Source organism: Thrips palmi, unplaced genomic scaffold (genome assembly GCF_012932325.1).
Source record: "Thrips palmi isolate BJ-2018 unplaced genomic scaffold, TpBJ-2018v1 HiC_scaffold_4, whole genome shotgun sequence".
Taxonomy (NCBI): Eukaryota; Metazoa; Arthropoda; class Insecta; order Thysanoptera; family Thripidae; genus Thrips; species Thrips palmi.
The window spans coordinates 13,653,115-13,668,346 of record NW_023144631.1 but is presented as its reverse complement, the minus strand read 5'-3'; the positions used below and the strand labels follow the sequence as shown (position 1 = coordinate 13,668,346).

At 49.6% G+C, this 15,232-nt stretch overlaps 10 non-coding genes across 10 annotated transcripts; 4 read left to right on the top strand and 6 right to left on the bottom strand.

Annotated features, from left to right (window-relative positions):
• Positions 1–442: 442 nt before the first annotated feature.
• Positions 443–514, bottom strand: Trnaw-cca. The gene has a single exon. It is a non-coding gene; the product is annotated as a tRNA-Trp (tRNA).
• A 244-nt stretch (positions 515–758) lies between these two features.
• On the top strand, positions 759–851 carry Trnay-gua. The gene is made up of 2 exons: positions 759–795; positions 816–851. It is a non-coding gene; the product is annotated as a tRNA-Tyr (tRNA).
• Positions 852–964: 113 nt separating this feature from the next.
• Trnae-uuc lies at positions 965–1,036 on the bottom strand. Its single transcript has one exon. It is a non-coding gene; the product is annotated as a tRNA-Glu (tRNA).
• Positions 1,037–1,174: 138 nt separating this feature from the next.
• On the bottom strand, positions 1,175–1,247 carry Trnat-ugu. The gene has a single exon. It is a non-coding gene; the product is annotated as a tRNA-Thr (tRNA).
• A 101-nt stretch (positions 1,248–1,348) lies between these two features.
• Trnag-ucc lies at positions 1,349–1,421 on the top strand. The gene has a single exon. It is a non-coding gene; the product is annotated as a tRNA-Gly (tRNA).
• Positions 1,422–1,504: 83 nt separating this feature from the next.
• Trnav-aac lies at positions 1,505–1,577 on the top strand. The gene has a single exon. It is a non-coding gene; the product is annotated as a tRNA-Val (tRNA).
• Positions 1,578–1,643: 66 nt separating this feature from the next.
• On the top strand, positions 1,644–1,725 carry Trnal-aag. The gene has a single exon. It is a non-coding gene; the product is annotated as a tRNA-Leu (tRNA).
• A 411-nt stretch (positions 1,726–2,136) lies between these two features.
• Trnag-gcc lies at positions 2,137–2,207 on the bottom strand. The gene has a single exon. It is a non-coding gene; the product is annotated as a tRNA-Gly (tRNA).
• Positions 2,208–2,315: 108 nt separating this feature from the next.
• LOC117650123 lies at positions 2,316–2,421 on the bottom strand. The gene has a single exon (XR_004588023.1). It is a non-coding gene; the product is annotated as a U6 spliceosomal RNA (small nuclear RNA).
• A 43-nt stretch (positions 2,422–2,464) lies between these two features.
• Positions 2,465–2,537, bottom strand: Trnar-acg. The gene has a single exon. It is a non-coding gene; the product is annotated as a tRNA-Arg (tRNA).
• Between the last annotated feature and the right edge of the window lie 12,695 nt (positions 2,538–15,232).

Sequence of the window (15,232 nt, the reverse complement as noted above, 5' to 3'; positions counted from 1 at the left end):
CTTATACGGGGTTCCCTCTTGTGTGAGTTGAGATGGAAAACCAAAAAGATAATATAATAATATAATAAAACCTTTAAAAAAAATTAAAAGCTGTTTTATTCTATCTAAATTCAGGAATTATTCATGCAAGTAACCTTGCCTCTTGGATCCATTTTTCCACTAAAAAATATATTTAAATTTTTTAAATTTTTTTACTTTGTTTATTTTGTTTCAACTAATGTGTTAAGTTGGTAACATGGATGGGACGTTGAAATTCGCTCTTGTACATGAATCCCGATCACCTTGGGCTTCGCAAGTTAAAGTTTTGTTTAAGTAAAAGTACAATTTTAAGTTAAACTTGAGCTCAGCCAATAATAACAATAATAAGGGGGAAAAAACTAACTTTACCAGAGCGTTTCTAAAAGAAGAGGCGATGTGTGCCCGCGTATGCACGGGTGCCACATGACCCCGACGTGATTTGAACACGCAACCTTCTGATCTGGAGTCAGACGCGCTCCCATTGCGCCACGGAGTCGCGCCCTCAGCCGCTACAGTTTCAATCGCAATCGCTATACCTACGGGCCGAGACCCATAATAAGTGATTCCGCCCGGGATCAAACCCGGGGGACCTTCTGCGTGTGAAGCAGACTGATAACCGCTACACCACGGAATCCAGATGAGGCGTTGCGTTCGAGTGGTGGGTCCCAAACTAACTAGCGCCCCTTGCACGCTCAACGTCGAGGAGTTACATCACTGCCGCTCACAACGTCGGCAAGGCACCTTCGATAGCTCAGCTGGTAGAGCGGTGGACTGTAGGTGATAGGGCTGGCGCAGGCATCCATAGGTCGCTGGTTCAAATCCGGCTCGAAGGACGTCCTCCATTTTGCCGCCATTGCACATGAAACGCTGCACGTGTCGCCGCACCGAGCACCCATCCTGCTGACCCGCGACGAAAGCAACTCCTCTTTTCGGAGAGCAAAAAGGATTCCGGTACCGGGAATCGAACCCGAGCCTCCTGGGTGAAAGCCAGAAATCCTAACCACTAGACCATACCGGATGACGAGTGCCGTGGTCCGTCGAACTAATAAGCATGCCTGTCCGCAACGCAGCGTCGTCCGTAAAAGAAAATAAACGGTCCGCGTCGGGCTGGGGGCTGCGCTCCGTGGTTCAAAACCAGTCGGACTACAGAGCATCGTGCCCCCAGAGAGATTCGAACTCTCGACCCCCGGTTTACAAGACCGGTGCTCTAACCACTGAGCCATGGGGGCTCATGGAAGGACTGATTCCGCCACGCCCAGGATGCTGCTTTCACCTTGGCGATGCAGTCAGCCCGATTCCTTGCATCCCCTTTGCAGTAAATGCACGTGTGGCGACAGTGGTGTAGTGGTTAGCATAGTTGCCTTCCAAGCAGTTGACCCGGGGTTCGATTCCCGGCTGTCGCATTCCTTTTGCGTGTCAACGGCACAGGCGGCGAACCACACCGCACAGCAATGGGCTTCGGTCCGTTGCGGGTGGGACAGTATCAGATTCCGTGGTGTAGCGGTTATCACATCTGCCTAACACGCAGAAGGTCCCCAGTTCGATCCTGGGCGGAATCACGTTTTGCTTCTCCTCCCGTCTTTCCTCTGATATGCAGTGCTGCCGAAAGTCGGCATTAACGCGCTGGTAGCGTGGCCGAGCGGTCTAAGGCGCTGGTTTAAGGCACCAGTCTCCTCGGAGGCGTGGGTTCGAATCCCACCGCTGCCACTTTTTTTTAAAAAGCGAAAAGAAAGAAAAAGGGGGAGGAAGAGGAATCTTCCTCTTCTCCCGCTCTCCTGGCCATAAGAACGGGGCGACCGTGACAGGACTCAAACCTGCAATCTTCGGATCCGAAGTCCGACGCCTTATCCATTAGGCCCCCGGTCCTCGGTCCCGCCTGCTCGCTGCTGGACCATCCTCCCGGGGGCTGCGCGGGGAAGAAACTGATGAAACTTCCCCCAAAAAGAGATACGCCCCCCCGGGTGGGGTCAAACCCACCAACCTTTCGGTTAACAGCCGAACGCGCAACCATTGCGCCACGGAGGCCCATGACGATGCACCTCCACTTTGCAGCTCTAAGCGTCTCGTCCCTACGTCGATGCCGTGTTTTATTCCGTCCGTGTCGGCTGGCGACAAAATTGCATCGGCCGGGAATCGAACCCGGGCCGCCCGCGTGGCAGGCGAGCATTCTACCACTGAACCACCGATGCCGATGGGAACTAGCGACTCGGAAGGGGTCTGGGTTTTCATCGCACGGGGGTGTCGCCGCAAAGGCGGAGCTGACTGGCCCGAGTGAGAGGCCCTCTCCGGGGGGCCAAAAAACCCTGAAACGCGTCACGATTTCGCGTGTCATCCTTGCGCAGCGGCCATGCTTATCTTCTCTATCGTTCCCAAAGTTAGTATATGTACCGCCGAAGCGAGTACAGAGAGTGAGCGCGCGGCGCAAGAAGCAAAACGGGAGACGCCACGATTCTGCCAGGATTCGAACCTGGAATCTTCTGATCCGTAGTCAGACGCGTTATCCGTTGCGCCACAGGACCGACGACATGGAGAGATCGCATGTTTGCTAATAAGAGTGACAGTCAGTGGGGAACGACTGCGGCGTCCTCGTCACACACGGGATCTGTTGTTCGTCAGTGATCCAGAAAGTCGTCAGTGTCCCAGAATGTCATGCACGTTCCAGAAATGCATTAAGACCGGCCACGGGCCGATGAGGGACACGGACACGGCGCCACGGCGACACGGCGTCAAGTCATGGCAGCTCTTTGTCGTCATAAGACACGAGCAGCGGCGTCCACCTTCCACACGGCAGGGGGGAGTGTAGCTCAGATGGTAGAGTGAGTGTCCCTTTATCATGAGGCCAGGAAAGCACATTGGTTTGCTTCCTTCATGAGGCCGTATGGGCTCACTCTCGGCGCGCCCTTTTCTTCTTATGTTTCAGTTATGTATCGAGCGCCGGGTTTTGGACATGCGTTGGTTGGGGCAATCATGAGGCCAGAAAAGCACAGTGGTTTGCTTTCTTCATGAGGCCGTATGGGCTCACTCTCGGCGCGCGCTCCGCTCCATCATCGTGAGGCCAGAAAAGCACAGTGGTTTGCTTTCTTCATGAGGCCGTATGCGCTCACACGCGGTGCGCCCTTTTCGTCTCATGTTTCAGTTATACTCTGCAAACTCAACAGTGTGCTCAGTACACTCTGTTCAGCGTGTACTCACAAGTACACTCCAACGTGCTCGTGAGCACACGCTGACGATAGTGTACTCGTGAGTACACGCTGAAGAGTGTGTACTCGTGAGTACACGCTAAAGAGAGTGTACTGAGTACACTGTTGAGTTTGCAGAGTAGAGCGAGCGTCGGGTTTTGGACATGCGTTGGTTCGGGCATTTTTGCTCTGTTGTTGGCTGGTTCGAGTCGCCGCACGGAGCGGACGGGCTCGCCGGACGCTGCGTTACGAGCCAGGTGTACGGCTCCGGCCAATAAGCCCCGCTTGACGCCCTGCCCCGCGAGCGGACGGTGCTCCGCTGCAACAAGCCCCACGTGTCTGTGATAGTGTCTGTGATATTCGTATGTGTGTGAGCCCAGAACCTGAGTGAGTGTGACTGTTGACGCAGCGCCACGCCGGGCCGGGCCCGCCGGCCGGCAAGTGTTGTTGTTGTTGGCCGTGCGCGTCGCCGCAGCTATGGCCGCGACTAGGAAGGAAACAGTGACGTTGACTTTGCTAGGAGGGAAGCCGGTTAGTGGATTGGAAGTGTGGGAGTTTTTGAAGGATGTGTTTGCTGTGAAGTTGGAAGAGTTGAAGATGGTGCAGATCGAGACGAGCGGGAAGAAGATCCACGTGAAGTTTGTTGACGCGCGGCGGGCCGAGGAAGTGGCCGGGACGGGCCGCTGCCGCCTGGCCTACAGCGACGGGACGGAGTGCGACGTGCTGCTGGTGGGCCCCGGGCCCGGCTCCAAGGTTCTGAGAGTAAGGAATCTGCCCATGGAAGTGAGTACGCAGGAGATTTGTTTGTGTTTGGGGCAGTACGGCAAGATTTTGGAAGTGAGAGAGGAGCGGTACCCGCGCGGGTCTTGTTTTGAGGGATTGTTGTCTGGGACACGTGTGGTGAGAATGGTCATGACGAGAGATGTGCCGAGCTACGTGACGATTGGAGGGCACGAGGCCATGGTTTTCTACCAAGGCCAGAAGCCGACCTGCCATGTGTGTGGGGATACTGAACATTTCCGTGCCAATTGTCCTAGCAGGAAGAGGCCACTGACGTGGGCGCAGAGGGCCCAGGGCCGAAAGGATGAAGAAGAGTTCGGCAGCGGCCCCTCCGTGCCCCCCTCGCCGGCTGCGTCCGAGACGATGGACCGCTTCGGAGGCATTATGCCGGAGCTGCGCAGTGACGTCACCGACCTGGGCGAGCCGACACCGCCGAAGCAGACGACGCACACCGAGGAGCAGCGCGGGGTAGCGACGCCGGCCGCGCAGCAGCCGTCCGGCGGGACCTTGGAGCAGGGGGTATCGACGGTGCTGAGCGAGTCTGGAGGCAAGGCCGCCGCCAACGCGTCGACGGGGTCCGATGACGTCAGCAAGGCGTCCACCGAGACTCCCGCCGCGGGGAGGCAGAGCTCCTTGGAGGGCATGAATGATGAGTATGGCTTTTCTTTTGGAGTGCCGCTCCGTCCACGCCTCGCCGCGGAGAATGGTCTGATGACCCAGCACAACATCCTCAACGGCCTGGCCCCCCTGGCCAACTTCGTCAGCACGAACCGCTTCGACGGGTTCAGGTCACGCGCGGAGAGCACGGCGAGCACGGAGCTTTCGGAGGCGGCCTCCGAGGACGGACCCAGCGAGAGTGCGGACGAGGGCGTGGACGGGCGCAGCGGCACCAAGGGCAGGAGGCTCAGAAGCGCGGCAGCAGGTTTGGATCCTTTCAAGACTTTGAAGACTGACTTTCCCAAGATCGCAAGGGATGCTTCGTTGAAGAGGGCGGCGGCCAGATCGCCCAGGTCGAGTAAGTCGAAGCGCTATGCCCCATCAAAATGAAAATCTTGTCCTTTAACACCTCCACAGCGACCAGCTTGGAGAAGATGGCGGCGCTGCACCAGCTGATTCGGGAGGTCGACGCCGACGTGGTCCTGCTCCAGGAGGTGCGCACCCCGGTCATCGCGTGCCCTGGCTACGACGAGGTGGTCAACGTCGGCACGGAGTCGAGGGGCACGGCGCTGCTTCACCGCGCCTCGCTCCAGCCAGCCAACGTCAAGCTGCTGCCGTGCCGTGCGTTTTCTCCAGGTCAATTCCACGAGAATTTCCAGGTAAGTTATTTATTAACTTTACTGAAATTATAACTACCCCCAACCTATTCATTCCTTTCTACTCACAGCATGTCAGAAACACCGAAGCCTCAGCTTGCAACCCGGGCAAATGAGCCTCCCCCTCAAAAGGTGGATGTTCTTCCCGCCACTAACCCGCAGCCGCCTGAAACTAACAACCCCAACGTTAAGCGTCCAGTACCTGCACCGCCACCGCCGCCGCAGCCACTCACCGAGCCGCCAGCGTCTAAGAAGAATTCTAAGTTTCACTTTGAACTCAAGAATCCACAGCCTTTGGATGCGCACCGAAAGCAGTCTTCTATTGCTCTCCCGCCTTCTGACCAAACGAAGAAAATACCTTCACCAGGAATTTTTGAAGCTTTTGACATCTCCAAAACAATCAGAATTAATTCTGGAGCTGATTTTAATATTGACGTCCAACCAGACTACAGATATATAGTAGGTTTTATCGAGCTAAACATCATTAAGCTTTATCCACATCTTGAAGTTGGTGGCCACCCATCCGTGAGCCCCGCCTCTCTTACTGCATATTGCATCACCGTTTACTGCGCTACGCAGCTTTTATTCGATATCTCTATAAGGAAGACAACCTCAGCCTTTGCCGCTGAATTTGTTAATACTGTCGCATACGCCGACTTTCTTGAATTCCTCTCACATTGTTGGATTCCAACCTTTTTGGAAGACCTTCTCTATCCTATTGCTCCAACCTTCGACGCCCGTCGAACAAAGAGTTTGTTCGTCCCTAACCTTGCCGCGTTCAATCTTGAACACGACTATGGCCGAACAGTCCCAGCTTCCATCTTCTGGAAAGCCCATGACCTCCTTGCTTCACGGCCTGCGAACACCGAGCCCCTCTCTATCTGGAGGGAGTTCTACGCCACCATCATCACCACGGTCGCTCAACGCAACTACAGGATCACCAACTTCTTCGGAGGACCATACTTGGAAGATGCCAACCACCGAACGCACTCCAACTGGACCCAAGAACTACTACGCCGGCTATACAACCCAATCCTTGGAAGGAGGATTCTTCAACGTCCGACCTTCTCGGGCACTGATCTACACCCTACTGTCTTCGACCAAAATGGACACGTTAATCCGTACGTCTTCATCATCGGATGCAGAAGAAACAACATCCCCACACTCCGATCAGCACTATCCGACATCCCCTCATACTTTCGAGAAACAGGAGCCAGCTCCACCGTCATCGACATCGTCGCAGACGCCTGCAGCGCCGCTCTCCTCTCGCATTCCATTGAAACTATCCAGCTCCCAACCTGGCACAACCTCCGACCCATCCCAGCGGAAGGTGCCGTCGCCGCCCTCAACAGACGGACTGACACAGAGTTTGCAGCTGACATACATTTCCTCACAGCCCCCCGAGGCTACCGAGGCAACCTCGTCGCTCCCCCAGCAGCACTAGGAAATTGCGCCAATCTCTATTTAGTTAGAGAGGCAGATCATGCAGACCAAGTCAACCCCATCACCTATCATGAGTTTGACTCTGAGTCTCACCTCTACCCAGACGTCCATTGGATGTCTCCTTATGACGCATCAACCTCCACTTATAATATAAGTGCATTAAATGGACTGAAAATTGAAAACTCCTACATTGACGCATCAATTGTGCCACTCCCAGATGTAGAACTATCATTAATCTATAATAATAGTCAGTTTTATCAAGGCTCCATCCCAATTACGAAGGTCAAACCTTCAAACCCAGATGGTGTCGAGGATTTTATAATCCCAAGAAGAGCCCGCCCCCGCAACAACCAATCCAAGAATGGACTGGCCATCATCAACGCAGGAGCAAATGTTCTTCCGGTCTTCGACCGTCAGCATGTACGTTCACCGCCCTACGTACTGCGAGGATTTACTACAGTCGAGCACTACAACTCGCCTACTCACGCCTTCACCTATACAGCGTGGAACACACCAGCAGCGCCACCCCTGTCCGACGACTTCATCCCACTTTGGAGCTCCTACAGAATTGCTACTGATGCCGATGTTCTTGATGAACGCAGTGTTCATATGTACTACTCTTTCAGACTTATGTTTGGTCTTGATTGGCTGAGCGATAGCGAAGCCTGTTACTCCAGTGGGGTTGAAAAGTTTTGTCTGTCTGTCTGTCGGGCTGTGTGTCCGTGTGTCTGTGTGTCCGCACAAATCTCCTGAACGGCTCGCCGATCTCAATGAGATTTTGCACACTTTTTGGTATGTCCTTGGCTCGGCACACGCGAAATTCACATCCTAGCTCAACTGGTTCAGTTTTTATAGGCGAAAACACCTAAAAAACGGCGAAAAATAGAGATTTCTGCAGATAGACCACTTCTGTCTTGGGGAAAGGGGGTCTGGGGGGCGGGCCCCCCAGCCCTGAAGTTAAAAAGTGACAAGGGTCAAGATCGTGTTATCTGTAGATAAACAACTCTATTACAATGTAGGGGGGTCTGGGGGCGGAGCCCCCCAGCATTCACAAGTTAAAAAATAACCGACAACGGACCCAAACCTTGCCTGCCGGCAGGCGGTAGCGCCGAGGATGGTCGCCAGGCGTGGATTGGAGGAACAGGCAGCGAGACATCGCGAAGCCTGTTACGACAAGACGCGGTCTGGCGTAAACCTACCTTGTATCTGTTTGTCACAATCTGATCATCCTGCTACAATCTTGACTTCTTGCTAATGTTATATGTACACATTTTATCAAAATACTAGCGCCCATTGTTAACTTTGCGCTTTTTCTTTTTGTTTGTTAATTTTTCAAACTTTGTCTTATTATAATGACAATAAAGGACCCTGTCCAAAAAAAAGAAAAAAAAACCACGGCAGTTTAGCGAGAACGTGACGATGCCCGCGCTGTGACTACTGTGACTACCTGAGTGCAATCATGCTTTAATCCTGACTTTATGCCGCGAGTGTCCTGACTGCCCCTAATTCTGCTGGCTTGATGTGTTCCAGGGTCCGAGAAGCAACGTCACAGGTCCCTGGACACTCGCCAGCAGACGCCGCGCCGAACACCTGCGCGGGGTAGCGTCGAGCAGACGACGCACCGAAGTCACGTCCGGGGTATCGCCAAGCAGCCGCCGCGCCGAAGTCCCGCGCGGGGTAGCGGGTGATTCCGTGCGTAGGGGGTCATTTTGGATGTACCAAATGTTCTTTTTTAAAGTTCAACTTTAGGGGCTAAATTTGGTGTAGATGGCATACATAGTACCCCACAGTACCCCTCTGAGCGTGGCAGCGCTACAAGTTGACTTTTATTTTCACTACCTATGAAATACGGCGGAATTTACAGAAATAATGACGGAATTTACACACTGAAAATTGAATGGCCAGACTGATGGCCAAAATTTGGTGAGACAAAAAAGTCTCGCCATTTTTTGTCGGGGAAAAAAAGTCTCGCCATTTTTTTGGCGAGAAACAAAAGTCTCACCATTTCTTGGCGAGAAAAAATGTCTCGCCAAATATGGCAATAATTGCAGCCCCACTCTATTTGATACGGGGAAATATATCCCAGTCAAGATCACTCCGGTAAACACATCAAACTGCAGTCTTTCAATTACTCAAGTCGAAAATAATACGGGAAAGCTATCACTTTCAGTTAAAAATATTAATGAAAGGGTTTATATGATGTGAATTTGGTTTGCGTCAGCAAAGCGTTGCCCAACTATTTACTCTTTTTGTCATCGTTTAAAAAGACATTGGTCCAGTGAGTCAGATCCTAAAAGGTCTTTTTCAGTGTCCATGTAGTTTAAGATATTCTTTAATAAGGGCCTAAACAAAGCGACATCCATGATGACACAAGTTCTTACTCACTCCTTTGACTTATTCCAATCCCCAGCTAACCTTGCTGCACTTGGGCATTGTTGGAAGTTCCATGGACAGAACTGGGTTTAATAAACTCGAGGTAAGAAAGTTCCGTGCACTATCTAGCACTCTCGTTTCGCCGTCCCCACTGGACAAATCCCAAAAGTACAGCAGCACCACTTTAAATCGCGAACACAGATATAAAAAGAAACTTTTAGTGAACAGACAAGCAACACAGCAACAGGACTGCCATGTTGAATTTCATTTGTTGTCCTCGTTGTGTCGTCTGCTACAGTAGCATTTGTTTTGCGGTAGTCCCAAACCTGCACTCCCTTTCAGAAGTAATTTTACAAGAAAAATGTATAGGTTGGCACTACCGCAAAACAAATGCTACTGTAGCAGACGACACAACGAGGACAACAAATAAAATTCAACATGGCATCCTGTTGCTGTGTTGCTTGTCTTTCACTAAAATTTTTTCTTTATTATATCTGTGTTCGCGTTTTAAAAGTGGTGCTGCTGTACTTTGGCATTTTGTCCAGTGGAGACGGCGAAACAGAGAGTGCTAGATAGTGCACGGAACTTTCTTACCTCGAGTTTTTTAACCGAGTTCTGTCCATGGAACTTCCAACAATGCCCAAGTGCAGCAAGGTTAGCTGGGGATTGGAATAAGTCAAAGGAGTGAGTAAGAATTTGTGTCATCATGGATGTCGCTTTGTTTAGGCCTCTTATTAAAGACATGATCTTAAACTACATGGACACTGAAAGAGACCTTTTAGGATCTGACTCACTGGACCAATGTCTTTTTGGCTGAGCGATAGCGAAGCCTGTTCCTCCAGTGCGGTTGAAAATTTTTGTCTGTCTGTCTGTCTGTGTGTCTGTCTGTGTTTTACACTATCCTCCTGAACGGCTCGGCCGATTTGGCTGAGATTTCGCAGCTTATTAGGTATATTTTTGGGCTCGGCACACGCGAAATTTCCCCATCCTAGCTCAAGTGGTTCAGTTTTTATAGCCGAAAAAACCTAAAAAACGGCGAAAAATCGAGTTTTCTGTCGGTAAACCTCTCCTGTCTGGATAAAAGGGGGGTCGGGGGGGCGGAGCCCCCCAGCCACGCCAAGTTGAAAAGTTACAAGGCAAGATCTGTAATTTGTAGATGAAGCACCTCTATCTAGAATGAAGGGGGGTCTGGGGCCCCCAGCATGCAACAGTTCTGAAGAAACTGATGATGGACAAGCATTGTCTGCCAAAGGGCAGCCTAGCGCCGCAGGCCTAGGTAGGTACGCCAGGCGCGGATTGGAGAAACAGGCAGCGACACATCGCGAAGCCTGTTACGAAAAGACGCGGTCTGGCGTAAACCTACCTAGTTAAACGATGAAAAAAAGAGTAAATAGTTGGGCAACGCTTTGCTGACGCAAACCAAATTCACATCATATAACCTTACATTAATATTTTCATAACTGAAAGTGATAGCTTCCTGTATTTTTTCGACTTGAGAAATTGAAAGACTGCAGTTAGTGATGTGTTTCCGGAGTGATCTTGACTGGGATATATTTCCCAGTATCAAATAGAGTGGGGCTGCAATTATTGCCATATTTTGGCGAGACATTTGTTTCTCGCCAAGAAATGGTGAGACTTTTGTTTCTCGCCAAAAAAATGGCGAGACTTTTGTTTCTCGCCAAATATTGGCAAGACTTTTTTTCTTTCCCCTAGGATGGCATGAATTCCGTCCTTTTACTTTTCAGTGCAGATTACGGAATTTAAAAAGCGAAGTTTTTAGTCTCCTGAACCGCTGGGGTTTCAAGATAGGTATTGTTGGTTACAAATTTACCAACACTTCCCCCCGATGTACTGGATATTTAAAAAGTTTTAAATATGTTGTAGTGAATCATGTCCTTATGCTCCCAAAGATGCTTTTTTGTTTGACTTTGTAAGTGGAGTTTCCCGTTTTAGGAGAAATTCAATATCTATGGACACAAAGACTCTCCCATTTTCATCTACAGCAACTCCAAACATTAAACTATGAACCATCTTTGAATGCTTTTCAAGTTAAAAACACTGAAGAGCTTGGAGCAGCGTTGACATCTTAAATTGTGCACCATCATAAAGTTCCTTTGTAAGATCACAATTGTTGTGGTCACATGCAGAAGTTTCTTGACAACCTTGCTGTTGACCCTTTTGTTGTTAAACAAAGCAAATTCTTTTAAAGATACAACAGATTTGCCAAACATTGTAAGTAAAAACAAAAATTTTTGGGTGAGCGATAGCGAAGCCTTTCTCCAGTGCGGTTGAAAAGTTTTTTCTGTCTGTCTGTCTGCGTGTGTGTGTGCACTACTCCTCCTGAACGGCTCGGCCGATCTGGGTGAGACTTTGCAGGCTTGTTAGGTATGTTCTTGGCTCGGCACACGCGAAATTTCACTATCCTAGCTCAATGGTTTAGTTTTTATAGCCGAAAAACACCTAAAAAACGGTGAAAAAACCAGTTTTCTGCAGGCAGATCTCTCCTGTCTTGATGGAAGGGGGGGCTGGAGGGCGGAGCCCCCCAGCACCGTCAAGTTTAAAAGTTACAAGGGTAAAGATCGTGTAATTTGTAGATGAATCAACTCTATCTAGTATCAAGGGGGGTCCCAGCATGCAACACTTAAACGGTAACCGGTGGGGGACAAGCATTTCCTGCCGAAGGCAGGCTAGCGCCGCAGGCCAAGGTAGGTACGCCAGGCGCGGATTGGAGGAACAGGCAGCGAGACATCGCGAAGCCTGTCACGACAAAACGCGGTCTGGCGTAAACCTACCTTTTATGATTTGGGTGAGCGATAGCGAAGCCTTTTCTCCGGTGGTGTTGAAAAGTTTTTTCTGTCTGTCTGTCTGTGTGTCCGCACTACCTCCTGAACGGGTCGGCCGATCTCGGTGAGATTTTGCACATTTTGGTATGTCCTTGGCTCGGCACACGCGAAATTTTACTATCCTAGCTCAATTTGGGTTTAGTTTTTATAGCCGAAAAAAAAAAACGGCAAAAAGGTTTCCCGCAGGCAGACAATTCGCTTAAAAATCTCCAGCCCGACAAGTGAAAAAATTACAAGGGACTTTTTGAAAATTTAAATCGGGGGGCCCCCCCCCCCGCAAAGTTAAGTAAGGAAAAATTGGCCGAAGGGAGGGTGCGCCGCACCAAAGGGGTTGGGGGGGGAAGGCAGGCAGCAAAACGCGAAGCCTGTACGACAAAGCGGTCTGGCGTAAAACCTGTACAAACAAGTCTTCCAAAGTTGTTTAGCAAAGGAAGACTCCTTTAAAAATTTTTTTTTTTGGGAATTTTTAAGGGGGAGGTAAAATAGTCCGGTGGGGAAAATTTATACCCGCGGTTCTTTTTGGGGAAAAACACCTTAAAAAACCAAAAATCGATTTTTTGCAGACAGTCACTTCGTTTTAAAAAGGGGGTTGGGGGGGGAAATTGAAAATTCAAGGGGAAAAAAGGGGGGGTTGGGGGGGCCCAAGTGGTTAAAGTCCGGATGGAAACCCTTTCCGGAAACAAACCCCCACCTAGGTCCCCTGGTTCAAGGAGCTGGGAAGCCGTTTAAAAAAGGGCGGGGAAATATGTGCAAAAAGATTTCCCTTTGGGGGGGTTTTTAAGGCGCACTCGATAGTTTTTTGGGGAATTTGAAAACCCCCAAAAAAGTCTACGGGGAATTTTTCGCGTTTTGGGCCTTCCCCAAATTCTTTTTCAACGGTCCCAAGTTAAATTTTAGGGTTGTGGGAATTGAAACGAAAGGGGGTTACAGACCCCAAAATTTTTGGCCGAATGGGCATACGGAATTAAAACTCCTTTAGGTCCCCCTCCCGCGTCACATGTTAGCTTTGAATGTCCGTAAACAAAGGGAACAAGCAAGTATAGTGCCAAACAAGATTCTTAAGTGCATAAATGGACTGCACTCGAATAAGTTCGCTCTGGGGAGGGTGTGGACACGAAAACGCCCTCTACGCGCGGAATTACCCAGCCGTCTGTCTTTCTCGGCAAATTTTCTGTTCATTCGTTGTGCTGAGTCAAACCTGAGGGTTCGCTGAGACATGAAAGCTGATGTGGGTCAGCAGTAACGCAGTATTTTGCCGGACTGACAATTCACTGATGTAAACTCATTCAGGTTTCGGTCAGATGTATTCAGGTTAGGCTGACATGTGGATGACTGTAGCTGACACCATGTCAGTCATGTGTGCAGCCCCAAGGCAGCCAACTGTTGGGGAACTCCAGTACGGGTCAGTTTGTATCAGCCCCAGGCCATGCAGATCAATCCCTCCACAGGTGTACTCAGATAACCGCAGCTCCGGTTCATCTATAATTTTCTCTAAGGTGGCAGATCACATTGTACGCTGGGCACCTTGCCACTGAGTGCCTAGTGGTGCATTTCTTGCAGTCATAAGGCCCCTCAGGGATGAACATTTTCTTCCACCTTTACAAGGTAGGTTTACGCCAGACCGCGTCTTGTCGTAACAGGCTTCGCGATGTCTCGCTGCCCGTTCCTCCTATCCGCGCCTGGCGTACCTACCTTGGCCTGCGGCGCTAGCCTGCTTCTTCAACCCCCTTTCTTCAAGACAGAAGTGATCTGCCTGCGGAAAACTCGATTTTTCGCCTTTTTTTAGGTGTTTTTCGGCCATAAAAACTGAACCAGTTGAGCTAGGATGATGAAGTTTCGCGTGTGCCGAGCCAAGGACATGCCCAAAAAGTGTGCAAAATCTCACCGAGATCGGCCGAGCCGTTCAGGAGGAGTAGTGCGGACACACACGCACGCACGCAGACAGGAAAAACTTTTCAACCCCGTCTGAGTAACGGGCTTCGCTATCGCTCAGCCTACAAGGTAGGTTAACGCCAGACCGCGTCTTGTCGTAACAGGCTTCGCGATGTCTCGCGGCCTGTTCCTCCAAACCGCGCCTGGCGTACCTACCTTGGCCTGCGGCGCTAGCCTGCCGCATTGGCTTCTCCATCGTCGTTAATACTTCTTTCTTGTTGCGCGCTGGGCCCCCTTCTTTCTAGATAGAGTTGCGCTTCATCTACAGATAACACGATCTTGACCCTTGTTACGTTTTAACTTGTCGAGGGTCAGGGGGCTCGCCCCCCCCACCCCCCTTTCTACGAGACAGAAGTGATCTGCCTGCAAAAAAACTCGATTTTTTTGCCTTTTTAGGTGTTTTTCGGTTACAAGGTAGGTGTACGCCAGACTGTGTCTTGTCGTAACAGGCTTCGCGATGCTGCGCCAGTTTCGACAATCCACGCCTGGCGTAAACACCTACCTTGGCCTGCGGCGCTAACCTGCCTTCGGCAGGCTGCCTTCCTTGCACTGAGAGAAAAAAAGTCGTAATATTACGAACCATTCTTGTATAGTATTTTCCCACATAAAATTCATAATTTTACGAATAATTTCACGACGAATGATTCATTATTTTTATGAAACACTCATTATTTTATGAATGCTTCATTCAAAAAATGAATAATTCATAAACACCCCAAAATGAATGTTTCATTCCCCAATTTTAACGTAACAGCATCACCAGCCATTCGTAATTGTACGAATGCTTCATAATGTTGTATGAATAATTCGTAATTTTACGAATCGTTCATAAAATTATGAATGTTTCGTAAAGTTTTATATGAGCCATTCTTGTACACTATTTTCCCATTAAAAAATCGTAAATTTAGGAACAATTGAACGATGAATGGTTCATTATTTTATGAATGGTTCGTAAAATCTGAATACCTTTCGGGCATTTTCAGGCACTTTTTTCATCCAAAATATGAAAGGTTCATAATTGTTCATTTATGATTTTTTCATAGTGAGCATAAAACGAGCCATTCTTAAAATTATGAAGCATTCATCGCCAAATATGTCATAAAATTACGACAACTTTTTTCAGTGTGGAAGACCGTGGAAATTAGCGTGATCCCCTCAGAAAGAGCATTTGGTCATCAAAATCTTCACTTATGGGGCTAAACTTTCGGTCGGAGGTCTGAATGGGTTCTATTTTCGTCATCAGCAGCCTCAAAAACATTTAAAACGACATTGAACTTGACAAAAAATTGAAAGTTCCAAAAAAGTTGTCTTTTTCCTGCCGTTTTTTTAAAATGTTTTTTGGCTAATATGA